Below are 15,368 nucleotides of genomic sequence, written 5' to 3' on the forward strand. Positions count from 1 at the left end.
GCCCAGAGGAGAGACTGTCTTCCCAACTCACTCACAGAGCCGGGCCCTTTAACACCTCTCAGACAAGGATAGCAGGAGAAAAGAATGTGTGACTTTCATCTAGGTACTTAAAAAGCAAAAGCCTAAAATAATCTAGCAAACTGATCCAGAAATGTAAAAACAAACATGTATACACATAAAATGATAAAGTTTAACCCAACAGTGCAAGGTTGGTGCAGTACCAGAAACATAAAGTAATTCCTCACATTATTAGCACCAGAGCAAGAATGATCTGATTATCTCAGAACGATCAAATGGAGACTCATTCACCCATTCTTGATAAAAACCAGCAGTACAAGGACACTTCCCTGACTCGATGACGGTCACCTAATCGAGAGCCCTCATCAGAAGCGTTCACACTGGGGGCATGAGGAAGACAGGTTGCACTGAGCATTTTATGTATTCGAACCTACACTAGAGATTCTAGCCAGGGCAGTAAGGCAAGAAAAAGAAAGGTATGAGTGTTCACGGACAACACAACTGTCTAAGGACAAGACCCAAGACCCTGGGGAACCCACAAATGCACTATCAGAATGGAAGAGTCAGTCAGTTTTCTGGAAACACGATCAGGACATAAAATCAATTATGCTCCAAAACACCAGCAACAAACTATTAGAAATAAATCTAGTAAGGAAGTAGGATTCACAGAGAACACTGTAAAAAACCTTTGTCAAAATACAGAAAAGACCTAGATAAACACGGAAATGTCCATGTTCCCCTACACAGGAAGACGAAATCACACACTGCAGTTCTCTCCTAATCAGACTGGAAATTCAGTGCAAGTGCAATGTACATCCCAAGAGGGGCAAGTATATGCATGTGAGCGTGCGTAATTTTACAGTCAGATTTTATACAATTTTCATTTATAGAACAATTTCTATACACACTTATATGGAAATATTTTATAATTCTGTATCAGAAAACAACGTGCATAAACGCACAATTTTTAGAATATTTACACATACAAGCTATACGTACACAGCACCTTTATACAAAAGCTCAACGGCCACAAACAGCCATTACAACTCCGAGGAAACCCAGGTGCGGAGGACCTGCCCTCCCCAGTCCCAGACTTTACAGCTACAGTAACTCAGGTGGCCTGTGCCTGTGCACAAACAGGCACAGAGAACCCGGCACAGACACCAAAACAGACAGATGCCACTTTAATCATGAGAGGTGGCCTTGTGGATGGACCGCACCATCAATGCCCCTGGGAAAACCAGTCCTCCAGGTGAGAAGAAACCTAGGCCCTTGCTTCATACCACTCACAAGGCCTATTAAGGCTTAAGATGCAAATACTGAACCACCTGACTTCTAGTACCCGCGACAGGAACAAGCTCTCCCACGCGGGTGAGGGAACCGTGTGCGAGAACCACATCACAGCACCGTTAGCCAGAGCCAGCGGTGCTCAACATCTACACACAGAGACACATCAGCAGACAAACTGAGGTGTATCCTGACAGGAACTCGTTCAAGGAGGGTCCCGTTGATGGGGCCAGGGGACAAGCCTGGGGCTTGGGAGCGTCCAGGTCTGACGCTCGCTCAGGAGCCCTGCAGCCCTGCAGGGAGCCGGTGCTAAGCGCTGGGGGTGTTCAACACAGTCCGCCCTCCCACACCAAGGGTGGTGTTCAGGTCAGGGCAAAGAATGTTTTCATCACTCTGGATAGCTAAACATACTAAAAAACTCCTTTCAGGATTAAGCTTACTTATACACGGCTATAAATACAAACTGTAGCATCAACCCAAGTTGACCTGTAGCATATTCTAATACCGAAAACACCAAAACCAGGTTCCTTTACTACCATATGTACCTTCAACTCAGCACTGTTTCCCCCAAGTAACAGCAGTCCAAGTTCAGGTGAGAGCGGAGCAAAGAGCAGGCGGTAATGACTTTCCTCTCACGTGGTTTTGCTCCTCCTCCACTAACTCTGTCAGCCCCACTTCTTTCTAGGAAGTGACAGAAGGGTGACAAAGAATTCTCCTCAACGACATGCACTTCCACGTGGTGCGAAGACAGTAACTTAACTGAGTTTTAGTTGAGCAATGACAGGCCTCTCCAGTGAGAAGACTGTATGAAGAACACAAACCTGCTGTCAGGACCCTACCTTTGGAATCTTGTGAGACAGTATTTGGGTCACCCTGGCTGGTTGTTTAAGCTCTGTTTCCCATCTGTATAAACCCTGGGGCCTCTGTAAATTGTTAAAAAGATCAAGGAAGATAATCTGCTCTATAGTAAGTATCCAACTATTTGGGAATATTAGCATTTAATTCCACTAAATAAACATACCACATTCTGCTTAAAAGAATACATTTAACATAATACTGTATTACATTAACTTTATAAATACTGAAACAGCATAACTTTATACATATGAGTAAAGAATGATATTTATTTAGTCTAAATTAAGAATATATGTCAGACAAATATACCTCATAACTCGTTTTAAGATGCAGCTGGGACAAAGCTTAAGTTCAAAAGAGTAAGTTAATGGATTTCCATAGAAATGAAATGAAACAGTCCTCTGCAGAGAGCCGTGCTGGCTGACGTGTGTCCATGGACACATGAGATGTGGCTAGTTCGAACTGACACAGGTTGTTAAGTCTGAAATACACATTGGTAATGTTACGCTGATTACATGTTGAAATGGTATTTTGGATTAGGCCAGCCACAATATATCACTGACTTAAATTTCACTTGTTTCCTTTTGTTTTTTTAAGCTGGACACTAGAAACTTTTAGCTGACATGTGGAGCTCTTACTGAACAGCAAGGCCACAAGAGCTGTTTTTCTGAATCAAAGCAGATATGCAACCTGACAAAAAGTTGTCCTTATTAATAAACTTTATAAAAACAGTCAATCTTTCACAGAAATGCACGCAACATTTACTTAACGTGTACAAAAAAATGCAGTTCGAAGGCAGGATGAGACTCTACATTTCACCTCTCAAGTCGGCAGAAACACAGTAGGATGACAGAAAAGCTGGGAGGACACCAGAGGAAGCACAGAGTTTGAATAAAAACAGACGTGACCTCCTTGAAGAGCCATTTAATCACACGTTATAATTTAAAATGCAAATTTTCTTTGACTCACCAATTGCTACTTCTAAGACTTTCTTGCATATATGTTCATAGATATGCCCAAAGGTAAATATACTGTAGCATTTTTGTAGAAGCAAGGACTGGACACCTGTGCTGTTTCCACCAGGAGGAGACTGACTGTGTAGCACACAGCCTCACACCTGACTTTCACAAACACCCAAGCCTCCACGCTCCCAGCGAACTATGAGCTGATGCCCCTCTCCCCAGATGGACGCCTGGCTCCAGCCCCACCAGCGATGGTGCATGCTGGATCCCCAAGCCGCGCATGCCAGTTCTGCTTGTTAATGTAATCACATACTATGAAAATAATACAAGTAAAGAAGTAAGAGTCAAGAGAAACGTTTCTATGAACACTTAAGTTTACCACATCGAAATTCTCAGTAAAGCCAATTTGCCTTAAAAAAACTGTCACAATGAAAAAAATCTTAGAAATCTCTAGGAACTGTACATTCTAACTGCTTTGTAAGTGTCTTAAATTCCTGATCCACCTCAAAGAAACTGATGCTGAACATCCTAGATGACATGCGGCTGGTTTATGTACGAAGAGATTACGCAGAACAGCCAGCAGGGCCTCCAACACAAGGTCTCGGCCCTGCATGGTGTGAGCGCCCCCGTCCCAGCCACGTACCCAATGTCCATGTCAGCAGCGAGAAAAGGGCACCTGTGGTCATACTGATGTGTAACCAGCTGTCAGAGAGACCTATTTGTGCATAAAATATCTCTAGAAGGACACTCAAGCCATTGAGAACAAAGGACAGGAGCACAGAGCTGGGCGTGAGAAGCATCGGTTCCAGGTTAAGGAGGGGACTGCACTTACTGCCTCGGAAAGACAGCAATTTTACTATGAAGTCAGGAGGTGAGCACATGTGAACATAGCGTACATTCCATATACCACTTGCCAAAAAAGTATGTTTTAACAGGTACAGAAATTATGGTTGGACAAGTGCTAAGTGCTCACCACAGGTAACTGGGGGGCGGGGCACGCTCTGTACTACGTGACGCTTCTTACTTTCTCGACAAAGATGCTTCCCGTTGGAGAGGGGAATAAGAGGTGCTACTAACCGCACGAGCTATGACAAACAAGTAAAGGCAGAGTCACAAGAACCTTCTTTCCTGTTCCATTAGACCATGTTATCAGCAAGAAGTCTAAAGTAAGCCTTTTGCTGCTGTAATTTCTTGGTGAGGGACTGCTGATCGCAGAGAGGGTAAGACTTTGGCCCATCAAACTCTGTGAACTGGAAGGCACCTCAACTGTCTCAAGCGTGTGGAGAGCAGCGCAGAAGGACCGGGGCTCTGTGCAGCTGCCAGCACACGACCAGAACAATGAGCAGAGACACCTTCCACCTGAGCACAAAGACGAAGGTCCTTGAGAGGGAGCAGTCTGGACTCGCACCCTGGGAAACTGGGCAGAGCCCTTCCTGCCCGGTGACCCGCTCCCTGCGGGGCGGCTGTCCGGGTCAGATGCCTCCTTGGGGTCTCCTTCTCTAAAAGTCTGACTGTGTCAAAGAGATAACCACTGCTTCGGGGCAGAAGGGCATCACTGAAACATCTCTGAACGCTGTGCTTCAGAGCAGCTCCTCCACACATACATTGGTCTGCACAGGCTGGACGTCCACTGGCCCTGCCTCATTGGCGACGGCGTTCCTGGGAAGAGAAGGACGAGGATGGAATGGCCACAGAGGAGGGGGCTCCAGCAGTCTCCCCATCAGTCCTACAATCACATTACAAGAAACAAAGTAATTTCAAGGTTGACCTAGGGCAACTGATACTTGAAGATACTTTTCTCCTACACAGAAAAGTTCCATGGGCTCATGTTCATACAAAAGGCACAGACACCAGAAAAATCCAGCCTCCCAGCCTCTCCTCTCCAGATTCCAGCCTCAGCAGCACTCCAGGGTGCCATCTGTTTGTCGACACGGGCAAGCCACACCTCTTCAACCGGGTTGTCTCCTCGTTTGCTAAATGAGGAGACGGGACTCCTCCGTCTCTTCTGAAACCATCTTTCTACGTCTGCCCTGGGGGTAAACCCCACTTTGGGATTTAAAGACCTCCTAGAAACCCTTAGTAATACAGCTGTCCCCTCCAGCCCCTACGAAAGAACTAATTCAACATCAAGGTGCAGTAATGCAAGTACAGTAAGTACCCAGACCAAAGCAGAGCTATCTAACCTCTGTCCTGAGTCAAACCCTGGACCCAGGGTAGGCTGCCATGCTTTAAGAGCATCTGGGGAGCAGGAACTCAGAGGTGCCATCTGTCAGGAGAAAAGGCAGGACAGGGCAAGCGTTAACCCCACCACTAGAAAACCAGTAATCACCAAAGAGGGACAGAAGACAAAGACAACTGGCTGAGGCTCCACGGGCAGCCAAGGACAGGGAGCAGGGGCAGCGGGGTCCAGACCAGCACGGCAGCCCGACCACAGGGAGCCCATGGAGGCCAGCTCCAAGAGACAAGAAGACCCACTTGCGGTGAGCTCCAGTCACTGTGTGAAGAAGCGGTTGTGGAAGGGCAAGAGCAGAGATGGTGAGACACGGACGCTAAAGAGGTCTGGAAGCAACCACAAACTCCTTAAGGAGGAGGCAGACTGGATCCTGTGTCCACGCGATGACGCGCAAGGGGCTGGATAAGATCTCCACATGCAGTTATGCGCGGTCTCTCGGGCATGCGGTCGGCGGGAAAGGCAAAGGAGGCAGCAGGTGCAGACTATGTGCCCTTACTCCCAGAAGGAGTCAGAAACACAAGTGTCTACCTGTCTGGCTGCATCTTCAAGAAACAATGGGAGAAGGAAAAAAGGGAGGAGGGACAGGGATGGAATCAAACTCATGAATATGCCATGATTCACAGCTTTGCCTTTAGAACCATGTAAATCAGAGAAGAACAAACTGAAAACAAATATGTCCTACTCCTTTATTGTGATGCGGGTTACATAGGTGGGTGCCATTAATGCTTATGGCTCAATGAATTTTCACTAAGGATTTGCATAGCTCTCTGTATGTTTATCATACTTAATAAACAACTTTACTAAAAAAATTGAAATCAACCTAACAATGTCACTTTGGCGGCATAAGCATCAGAGAAATCGTAACTTTCAAACACAACAACCTGACAGTATACTCCAGGTGGGATACACCCTACTAACTCTAGTTAACATCATTCTGAAAGGGCCTCACGGTCCAGGATAAGGGGACTAGGTAGTCAAGTCAACAGCCTTAAAACCACGATTCTCAGCACGAGTACATCTTCATCTGAATTCACGACTGCTTCCGAGGTCTGTCTGTTCTGAGGAGCAGCGCAGCGGCACAAGGCCTCCCAGCACGTGGACCGCAGCGTCCACACGGCTCCCCACTCAGAGGAGCCAGAGTTCCTTGGAAGAACAGGCGGTTCCAGGTCTAGTGCAGAAGATGGACAAGACGGGATGTTCTTGAAAGCAAGGACACAGTCAGACTAGTGGGGTCACGTCCGAGGAACACAGAAGCCAACTTGGGAAACAATACGAATACCAATGGGCTGAAACACAATTATCTACATATCCACAAGTTTATAACACTGGGGGGAAGCAACAAAAGTGCACTGTTGCTTCAGAAGTTGCCAGTCCATACGTATTCTAAATGTTAATAAAGGAAAGAAACCATTTCTCCTTTCTCTCCAGCAGGAATTGTATTTCAAAGTAACCAGAATTGATAAAGGAAAACTTCTTCATGTAAAAATGCCAACAAGTAAATATATAAACAGAATTAGGAAAACACTCATTTTGCAACTGCCAATTGTAGGCTAAATCATGGCCCCCCAAAGATATCCAGTACTTAGCCCTGGAACCTGTACATGTTACAAATGAATTAAGCTAAGAATATTTTGTTGGGAAGATTATCCTGGATTATACAGGTGGGACCTAAATGCAGTAAGTGTCCTTAAAATCATGCACTTTTAAAGACGGAGGAGGGGCCGCAGGGAATGCAGGAGCTTCAACAAGTTGAAGAAGGCAAGGAATCGACAATCCCCTAAAGCAGCCAGGAGGGGGCCCTGCTGACACGCAGACTCAGCCCAGGGAGGCAGACTTCAGCCGAGTGTGTGGTAGTTTGTGACATCAGCAACAGGAAACTGACCAATGAAACAATGGACATAAGCAAAATGGCTATTAAGCCCATTAGATAACTGGTTGATAAAAAAGGATGTGTTCCTGGCCCCCTCCCCACTCCACTTTTGAAAGAACAAAAACAAACAAACAAGACCTCTGCGGATCAGAGAAATGCATCACACACCACCACAAGCTACAACCAACCAAATCCAGAGTGTGGGAGAAGCCACAGCCCAAACGGCCTTGGTGCTTTTACAAACAAGTGGCACTTTTTTAAAAAAGAGGACAAGGAACTGTCAAAGATTTTTAATCGCCTAGATTTTAATGCAGTGTGGAGAACTTCTTCAGGTTTTGATTCAAACAAACAAAGGTAAAAGCTATTTTGTGACATTTGGAGAAAACTGACACAGAATAGATACTGAATTGTTAACTATTAACACTTTTTAGATATGATTTCTTTAAAACCCTCACCTACTAAAGACCCATGCTCTAAGTATTTACAAGGGACACAAAATGTGAAATTTGCTTTAAAACACTCAAACTCAAAATGAAAAGTATGGCGAGTAGGGGACAAGCAGGGAAAGATAAAATGAAAATGGTAAAATTCTGGCAATTGTTAAAGCTGGGTGACAGGTGTATGAAATATCAGTATTCTCTCCTATTTTGGGATACGCTTGAAAGGTTTCCTAACAAAAAGGCTAAAAAACATCAAAGAGAACTACTCACCAAGGTCTGCAGGACACTCCCAAAGCTGCACTTTGAGGATGAATCAAACTTGCGAAGTTTATTATAAAGAGGAATGAGGATAAATGAGCTAAGCATTCAAGTCAAGATGGAAAGAAAAAAAAAATCAAAGAAAATAGTGTGAATATATAAACAAAAGAAGAACTGGTGAAATAGAAAACAAAAGAAACAAAGACAGCTTAGCTTGGTCAGTCAAAGCCAGAGCTGGCTTCTCTGAAGAAGCGATTCAAAAGCAATGAACTCTCTAGTCTGGCAAAGCCACGGAAAGACCACGAAGAACACACGCTCACGCTGATACAGCACTATCCCTGCCTGGTACTGAGTAAGAACAGTGCTACAAACGGCAGTGACTATACCTCCGGTAGCTCCCAGGGAAACAAGAGCCTCTTTGCCCCATGGGGGCCCCATAAATTATTTTTGTAGCTCACTGGTATTAATTGGGTTCCAAGCCCATTAGGGGACCAATAAATACAGTCAAGGGGCCAAGGGGATGGGACATGTCTATAAGCCACAGCCAATCAGGGTCCACTCACGCAGCTGGGCCGTTTCATCCAAGACACATGGCTTGTACATGGTGGAAAGGGTGGCTCCCTAGAGGAAAATCAGGGCACGGTTTTGCCTCCTCAAAACAATGAGTGGATGCTTCAGAGAAAAGAGACTGTCAACTACAAATCAGTTTACAAACACATAACAATTATAAAAACACCAACCTAATAAATCCACTCTAAATTTAGAGAGTAATGCACTATGTTCTAGGGATGCAGCAAGGAGTCAGTATTAGGCAACGTATGCACCTCACATTTGTGTCAACAAGTAAACACAGATACATGACGGATAGACGATTATTTAAAAAATGCCCAGGGGGAGGGCACAGCTCAGCGGTAGAGCGCATGCCCAGCATGCACGAGGTCCTGGGGTCAATTCCCAGGACCTCCATTAAAAATAAATAAACTTAATTACCTCCACCTCAAAAAAAGACTGAAAAACGCCCAAGAGACTGATGAATTCAGCATCTATTTCTTACTTCCCAAGGAGTTTAACACCAGGCGTAGAAGGGAATGGCTATCTGAAGACTATTTCCCTGAAGTAAAATACATCATATTTAGTGAAAAGCTAAGATTATCTTATTAAAATAAGTAACAAATCAGCAAAGATGTCTACTGTGGTCAAACATGGTCAAACATGCAGCCTAAGGAGAAATAAGTACTCAGATACACAAACGCCACTATTTGTAGATAACCGTCTGTCTAGGAAACCCCTCTATTACAGTGAAAAGCTAGGAAAACTGAAGAAAAGTTCAATGTCAGCAAAATAAACACACAAACCAGATGCCCAATGCCATGAATACGATGCCAAGTCTCATCCTGGGGACTTGTCACAGGATGTCTGCTTTCTCCAAGTTCATCTCCACCCTCAAGGAAATGCCACGTCACATCTGTGGCGGGCTGAGTAACAGCCACCTTAAACATTCAGTCCTGACATCTGGAATGTAAATGTTAACGTATTTGGAAGAAAAGTCTTTCCAGATGCAATTAAAGATTACCCTGGATTGTGTGGGTGGGTCCTAAGTGCCTTCAAAACGGAAGGCAAAGAGATGTAACAAGGAGAAAGCTAGCGGGGAGACGGAGGCAGAGCCTGGAACACCGGACCCCAAGGTGCGCGCGGGCTGTGGGAGCAGCCCCAGAAGCTGCGGGAGGCAAGGAACAGTTCCTCCACTGGAGCCCAGAGCGGGTGTGGCCGTCTAGATTTCAGATTTCTAGCCTCCAGAGCTGTGAGAGAATAAATTTCTGTTGTTCTAAACTACTAAATCTGTGGTAATTTACCATGGCCCTAGGAAACTAACACAATGTGTCAGCAGGGGTTTTTTGTTTTTTGTTTTTTTAAAAACAGTGAAAAAGATTTCCCAATTCACCAAAAAATAAAACCGGTCTAGGTAATTTGCTGAAGAAGAAAATAAAAGAAAAAAGGGCAGGGGGCGGGATTCACCTCAAACAAGCAAAGCACACCACAAAGCAGCGTTAATTAGTACTTGGTGGCTGTGGCTCAGGAAGAGGAAAAGGCTAAGTGAAGCCGACTCCTTACCCCTGGGGACAAGTCCATTTCACGTCAGCTGGAAGGACGCGCTAGCAGCAAACAGAACTGGGCCCATTCCTAATCCACTGTGAAACAAATACAAAGGTTGGTCCCTACTTTATGCCATGTACACCAAGATAAATTTCAGCTGGACTAGGGATCGGACACTAAATAACCCAGCCCTGAGGAACCGTTAAGACTGAGGAGAGAAACCTGTGCCTGGAGGGTGCAAAAGCCACCGAATATACAGGCTGCAGACGCTATCAAGGAAGATACTGATTCCTCTGAGCCCAGTGGAGCTTAAGAACTATAAATGGTGAAGGCTACCTACCTAACACAGAAGTTAGGGTGCAAACAGGGTTCTCCTGTTTGGAAAACATCTGAACAGGCCAGTATGTATCAACACAGTTCACAGAGGATTAACTAACACTGCCTCTTCATCTCACTCAGTCCTTGCTCCACACCATCAGCAAAGACGAACAACAGGGTTGCAGTTTGCGAACTGGTGAGGAAACAGGCGACTTGACCGCCGAGGGCGTGCAAAATTAGAACGCAGTTTTTCCACACAGTCCAATTCAGTGATGACACTCCACAGAAGCTACTTTTCTAGAAGTAGCCGCACAGGGGCGCAGAAGGCACAGGTGCAACGGGGGCAGGAGGGCTGCAGCAGTACCGTGACTTGCAAAGAACTGGAAAGACAGTGCACCCGTGAGAAAGTGGTGACCAGCTACACAGGGACATGACACAGTCGCCAGCACTGGAGTGATGCTCAGGCAACAGCCCGGAGAGGCAAAAAGACAGTGTGCAGAGCTTCACTTTTAAAAACTAGGACATGAGTTCCATGTAAGAGGGTGTCCCCACAGCAAGGGTATCAGAGGCTGAGTGAGGTGAAGCGGGCAGAAGGCATCTGTGAAGGAGAGGGGCAGCAACAGGAGACCGTGACTAACCACACAGGTAAACGTGCTAGGGACACTGGCAGCAGGACTGCACTGCTGGAAAAGGGAGCTACCAATGAGGAAAGGGAGAGACTGGAACGAACCCTGGTAATAGACAGAAATTGGAGGTTCTGGAATGAACTCATGTCTTTTCACAGAGATAAAAATAGACAAGAGTGTGTTGTAAATACATGGGCATTTGTATGTCTGTGTGCGTGTGCACGTATGTTCACACACACTCTGCATCTCTGACCATGAAGAAGGTCCGGGTGTAGCAACATCCCAACAATGCACCTGGTGCCAGACTCTGCTTCTCTGAGCACCAACCGTCAACAAATGGAATGGCCTCCTTGAAGAAAAGGCTGGTTTCGGGTCTGGGGCGGGAGAGAAGGAAGTACTGCGAATAGTGGGGACTCACCAGAAGGACACAGGAGCTGGCTGTGAGGGGCGCCCACTGGCCAAACAGGGGGCAAATGAGCGTCAAAACTACGATAACAAAAGACGATGACCTACTGAGTGAAATGGGAAGCCATGCTTATACAGACGAGGAAGCTGGAAGTTTCCCAGGAACAGATGTAAGTCTTACCAATTACAAAGACTTCCCCGTGGAGAGGCCTGGCAGACACCAGCCCAGTAACCAAGTGATCAGGGGACTGTCACTGGTAAGGGACACCTTGAGTTGGTGTCAGCTGACACTATGTGAGGTGGAGAACCCCGCGTCCCTTCTGTTCCTGCCAAAGATGCAAAACCTCAATATAATTGAAAGAAAACAACAGGTAGGCTCACTGTGAGGGACACTGCGAAAAGTAACTGCCTGTAATCATTAAGGCCGGGAAAGCCAAGGGGAGATGGAGTGGACGTTCCAGCTTGAAAGAGATCTGACGACGAAACGTTAACACAGGACTGTGAACTGGATCCTTCTGGTGAAATGCAAACTGATCTCAAGTTAGCAAAGCATTCACGTCAACGTCCTCACTCTGATGGCTGAATGTGGAGGAGGGAGTCTTGTTTGTGGGAAACACACCGAAACATCCAAGGGTGATGAGGTTCCCGTCCCCAAGTCACTTGCGGGGGTTCCGAAGGTGCAGTGCACAGACCTGCACCTGCTCTGTGAGTACAGCGATCACAGCAGCACATCAGAGGGGGCAGCACTACTTCGGTAATCAAAAAATAAACGTCCTAACTTGGAAACAAACACACTGACACAGGAGAGGGGTTGCAAATGACACTGACCATTCAACTCAGCCAAAACTCAATTTTAATTATATATATTTAACGTGAGTTCAACTACTCTGATCAACGCACTCTTCACCCACATTTTATGCAGCGTAACAAAGTTTCACCTCAATTTTACAATGTTTTTGTGATGCTAAAGTCCGTTACATACCATTTTTTCAAAGATCATGAAACCAGATTTTTAAACCATCACAGAGTGTCAAGGAAGCTGCTGATACCACAGCCTTGACATGCTGACACAGTCCGGGTCCCCACGGGTGGGGGAAGCAGGAGGCCTGCGGGAGCCCCCGTCCCCCACCCCCAGTGCTCCGAGAGCTCCTCAGACGCCACGTCCACAGGAAGAGCTCAGGACGCTCCATCCGAGCTGCCCCAGACTATCCTCGCGCAAGAAACAAAGTTGGAGACGCCAGCAGAGGAAGCCAGCCAGGCAGGTCAGGGGAGCGCTGCCCACGGGGAGGGAGTGGTCCTTAGACCAGCGAGGAGACTGACCAACCAGCAATGGCTTAAAAGAAAGGAGAACACTCACAGCACCCCCCCACCCCAGGACTCGGGAGAGGAGGTAAGAAGACAAGACAAGTACATTCTGGAGTTAAAATATTGCTGTAAGAAGCCTCCCGACACACACAGGTTCTAAACCAGCTAAAACGAAAACAGCCTTCAATAAAGCCATACATCCACTGATATCAAAAACCTACTCACTATACATGTCAACTGCAGTGAGACCTGCTGTCGAGGGAAGACCCACAATCACCCCGAACCTCCCCCGCCGCCTCCCGCTCCAGGGTTAGCCCGACACTCCCCATGCCAGGGGAACCACTGGACGACATTGAGCCTGGAGTTTTGCACTCTGTCCAGGTCAGCGCGTCCCTGGCAGCCAGGCACACCTAAAGCCCCATCCCACCTCGGACAGGAAGGTGAGACGCACCACATTGCTCCAGAAGCAAAGCAGCTTTCAAAGGTCAGAGGAGAGCCAGCTGGTGCTTTTAAAGATCGGCCCTTGGCACTCCCCCGCAACAGTCTTCCCCTCTGCTGCCCAGTCTTTCAGGGAACTGCACTCACCCATCTCAAGGGAACCGACAATCACCTCCCACACCTGCGGAAACTAAGGGCGGCCCCCAAGGAGCACTGAGCCTGCCGGGTCACCCTGGCTGCAGCTGGCTTTCGTCGGGACATCCCAGAGACCGCCAGGCTGAGCTCAGGAGCCAAGGACCCGGCCCTGCAGCACTGCTGAGCTCACTGCTTGGGCAACAAAGGGGACACAGAACTTTGGTCCCGGGGCGGGAGAGTCAGCTCTAGGTGTAAGCAAATACGTCAAAATAGAAGCCTTGTTTCTAAAGAAAAAAACTGTATTCTTGAAATTATCTCACACAGACTGATTTAAGCCAGTGCCTTAGGACCACTTAACTAATCTTCTGTTTATCAGAAAAAGTCAAAACGGTTAAATTCAGTAATTCCATTTGAAAGGTATCTATAAATGGGTTAAGTATTAATAAAATTAGAAAGCTTATCAGTGAAATGAAGAGTAACAGATACATTTGCTACAAAGTAAAATCGATCAGGATCCTGCAGCACGTTAGATTTTCTTCTCGCCTGCCAGCAAGAGCTGGGTGTCCACACCTGTGGTCACCTAACATCTGCGTCCAGGGGTCAGGGCACTATCTGCAACCTGAAGAGCACAAAGTGAAGGCGAAATAAATCTGAAGCTCCACTCGACGCACTCAGGGCCCTCTATCTGCAGGTTACAGGACACCATTAAGTGAACATGGTTTGCAACTGTCGGAACAGCGCATCAGAAAGGCAGAAAAGAACACGGAAGTCCTTTCCTCTTTTACTTTTTTTTTTATTTCCAAAGAAAAAGAGTTACAGTGAGGGCAAAAAGCCTTCACGTCTTTGTAACAAGGACCCAGAAATCACACACTGCACCACGAAGGGAGCCCTGAGGGGCAGAACCACTGGAACTACTTCTCAGCAAGTCACTCACCTCAACCCCAATTTCAAAACCAGCAGCGACGCCAACACACGCTCTGCTTCAAAGAGGGCCTCTTCCAGCTCTCCACCTGCACGGCCTCCTCTTCCCTCCGGCCTCGCCAGGCCCCGAGGGCCAGGCCCTCTGAGATGAGGGCGGCTCTCCAGCTCCGCCATCTCCCGCAGGGAGGGCCGTCTACCGTGGCAACCTCTTCAGAGCACAGCTCCCTCCGGGGCCCCCTAGGTAAGCCTCCCCACAGGCATAGCGGTTGCCACACAGGCAGTTGCTCCCACAGCGCCTTCCCTCCCCCAGAACCATGCACCCAGAGCTCTCGGGGCGCTGCAGCCTCGGCCTGGGGGGAGGTTCTCGGCTCCCAGTTCCCATCCACGGAAGTCCAGCCACCCAGGCCCAGCGACGCACAGGCCCGACATGCTGCACTGCCACCCGCGCACCGCAGAGCTTGCCTGGAAGGGCACGATGGTTTACGCTGCAGAGAGAATGATTCACACCGAATGCCTCTGGCTCAAGTGATGTCCTCCCTCAAGAAAGAAACCTCAAGTGGCCCTGGTCCAGCTGCACCGTGTCTACAAGCTTTAAGTGCCACATTGGCCTCATGGCTGGGAAGACAGCATCTCCTGCTCGCAGAGCGCTCTGCGGGGCGCCCCTACGCCTAGCAGAGCAAGGCCGAGCTACTGTTCCACCTCAGAAATCTGGTCCCCAGCTCAAACCACACCTCAGAATGAGATGCTAGAAGGCCAGACAAAGGAATAATGCTGACAGGGGTGACCCAGCACAGGGAGAGGCAGGAGGATACGATGTTCCGAGCATCAGCCAGCCCCTGGACACCATCTGTGAAGGCCACAAAGTCAATGGTGGCTGAAGAGCAGCAAGTCGAGCTGAGGCCACTTACTTCTTCAGCCAACAAGCCCCTCAGAGCCTCGGCAGCTCAGCACAGAGCTCACCAGAGCCAGTAAAGGACAAGTGTTCAGAATATTCCCCTTTCACAATCAGCACGGTCCTGTCTGTTCAGCCCTCCACACACACAGGGTGCTGGCCACAACCAGGACACATGCTGCACTGTGAGGGCTCCAGACAAGTACACGTCCACCAAGGGCTTATCCTGTCCTCCAGACAAAGGCTGAGGGCAGGTAAACCAAGGGGGGACTCACTCTGTGAGACCTGAGTGTTAGTAAGATTACGCCACA

The 15,368-nt window shown here is 47.6% G+C and overlaps 1 protein-coding gene across 3 annotated transcripts in view; it reads right to left on the reverse strand.

Annotated features, from left to right (window-relative positions):
- HDLBP (high density lipoprotein binding protein) overlaps nucleotides 1–15,368 on the reverse strand; it is a 60,355-nt gene that overhangs the window by 38,515 nt on the left and 6,472 nt on the right. The window contains exon 1 of one of the 3 annotated variants that reach the window (XM_074364736.1): nucleotides 13,257–13,331. The exons of the other annotated variants lie outside the window; for them this stretch is intronic. The gene's annotated coding sequence lies outside the window, so the exon portion shown is untranslated. Of the gene's footprint in view, nucleotides 1–13,256; nucleotides 13,332–15,368 lie in introns of those variants that run through there. 3 annotated transcript variants of the gene reach the window in all.

The sequence above is a fragment of the Camelus bactrianus genome, chromosome 5 (assembly GCF_048773025.1).
Source record: "Camelus bactrianus isolate YW-2024 breed Bactrian camel chromosome 5, ASM4877302v1, whole genome shotgun sequence".
NCBI lineage: Eukaryota > Metazoa > Chordata > Mammalia > Artiodactyla > Camelidae > Camelus > Camelus bactrianus.